The sequence below is a fragment of the Carlito syrichta genome, unplaced genomic scaffold (assembly GCF_000164805.1).
Source record: "Carlito syrichta isolate Samal-C Ts95f unplaced genomic scaffold, Tarsius_syrichta-2.0.1 Scaffold304626, whole genome shotgun sequence".
NCBI classification, from domain to species: Eukaryota; Metazoa; Chordata; class Mammalia; order Primates; family Tarsiidae; genus Carlito; species Carlito syrichta.
The window spans coordinates 286,439-288,910 of NW_007248722.1; positions in this window are offsets into that span (position 1 = coordinate 286,439).

Below are 2,472 nucleotides of genomic sequence, written 5' to 3' on the forward strand. Positions count from 1 at the left end.
GGCGCCGCCGCGCGCCCGGCTGCTTTTCCGGTCGCCGACAGAGACCGGGCCCTCCTGCCGCGGCCTTCGGGGGCTGCGGGCTGTGGGTCGTGTCCGGGATCTGCCCCCCGGTCGTCTGGACCAGACTTCTCTCTGCTGGTCAGCCTCAAGCCAGTGAGGCCCGGGGGCTGAGGACAGAAGAGACAGCACAGACTCTCTGAGCTGGGTTGTGATGTCTTCCGTGGGGAGGCGGCCGTTGCCAAAGTAAGTCAGGGGCAGCGATGGCCCAGGGTCTGCGGGATGCCAGGAGTGGGCAGGAGCTCTCCAGGCACAGCGGAAGCTGGCACCCCGCCTCCGGCTCTGCCCTGGATGTCCGGATGACTAGGGAGGGGCCGGTGCAGGCAGTGGAGGTCTGTTTCCAAAAGCCTCCGGGTCTGGGCATTCCTGGTTTGAAGAGAAGGACAGGGGGATTGTGTGAACGCACGTCCCCCCACCCAGACTCAAGCCAGGTCCTGTCTCTGCTGAACGGGGTGGAGCGCAGAAAGGGCCGGTCTTTCCCCGAAGACTGCGACCTTTGCCCTGTTTCCTGGATGTTGGCCATGTGACTTCCGGAACGCCCCGGGCTGTTCCCTTCTGGTGTGCTGATCGGTGATGCCAGCTACCAGCTGTTACTTTATGGCAAGCAGAAGGGGTCTGAGGGCTGGGCACGGTGGCTTAAACCTGTAATTCAGCACTTTGGGAAGCCGAGGTGAGAGGATTGCCTAAGCTCAGGGGTTCAAGACCAGCCTGGGCAACTTGGTAAGGCCACATATCTACAATAAGTCAAAGAATGAGCTGGGCATGGCGGTGCACGCCAGTAGTTCCAGCTACTTGGAAGGCTGGGGTGGAAGAATCTCCTGAGGCCAGCTGGTCAAGGCTGTGATGGCCATGAGCGTGCCACTGCACTCCAGCCTGGGCGACAGAGTGAGGCTGCCACTCAAAAAGAAGGCTGTCTGAACAACTTGTGACCCTGGGGACGATTGCAGAAGACCACCAGTGCTTGTCAGTTCGGTCGAGGGGCGAGTGGACCGGTGAGCCCAAGAACACATGACGGTGCAGTCAAGGCCTGGGCGCCAGCCCAGCTGAGAAGAGAAACACACCGTCCACCTGGGCTCCCTGGGACAGGTTTTTTTTCTTTCCAGGATCTTTAAAACTGACTTATGACTTAGACTGAGGTCAGCATTCCCCTTTGTGTTCACCTGCCACACCTGCAGGGTCACGGTGACACTTGGAACTGCAAATGGGCAGCCAGAGCTCCAGGCACACAAGGAGCACGTCCTCCCTCCTTGGCTCCCCACTCCTGGGCTTGCTTGGCCAGAGAGCATGCACGGGACAGGGCTGAGCGCGGCATCTTGGGGCTCAGGCATGTGGTCTCCCAGAACCTGCTGGCAACTGGCTGACAGGTGTGGCTCGTGCATGCAGGCCCAGCTACCTGGGAGGATCCTTTGAGTCCAAGAGTTCCAGACCAGCCTGGGTAACATCTCAAGACACCCCCCCCCCCCCCCCCCCCCCCCCCCCCGTGCCACTCTGTCTAAAAGAAAGAAAGACAAGAAATAATCCCAGTGCTTTGGGAGGCTGAGGTGGGAGGATTACCTGAAGCCAAGAGTTTGCGACCAGCCTGAGCAACCAAAACAAACAAAAGAAGCTGTGCCTCTAGTTCCAGCTATGGGAGGCTGAGATAGGAGGATTCAGTGAACCCAGGAATTTGGGGCTACAGTGAGCTATGGTCACACCACTGAATCCAGCCTGGGTGACAGTGCGGGACCCTGTCTCTAAAAATAAATAAAATATAATAATGAAGAAAGAAATGTAAAGACTCATAAAAGCTCTGGACACCTGCCCACGCTGCCCAGGAGAACGGGGGCCTCGCTTCAGCCACCTCTCAGCCTCTCCCAAACCTGTGTTTGTGTCAACCTGCAGGCCAGCCTTTCCAAGACATGTGGACTGCCCTCGCAGCCCATGGTCCCTCTCACCCGTGGTGGTGTGCTGGGGCCTGGTGTGGGGGGTGAGGATGTGGACTCTGTCCTGGGTGGGGGCTTGCTGTGAGTGTTGTATTTACTTTGTTGGGATAGGGTCGACCCTCTGTGCACACACAGCTACTTGTCCGGGTTAGGTGTCATCACCCTCGGGGAGGCCTAAACAAGTCCTGGGCCCTGCGTTCCCTCCAAGGGGGTGACACGGGCTATCCCCTGCTTCCCTGTTGTCGCTGGCAGTGCAGACTCCTGCGCCCGAGCAAGTGGGGACCATGAGCGGGTCCTGCTGGGCCGACGGGCCGACGCCTCTCCCGGGCTCCGAGGATCGGCTTACCGGCTCTCCTCACAAACGCGTCCTCCCTGCGCCCTAACAGCTGCCCATCCCGGTTGGGCGCCAGCACCCCAAGGAGGCCCGTGCGAGTCCTCAGCCCTCCGCCCCCTCCCAGGCGTGTGGCACAGTAGCATGGGCACCCGGAGCCTC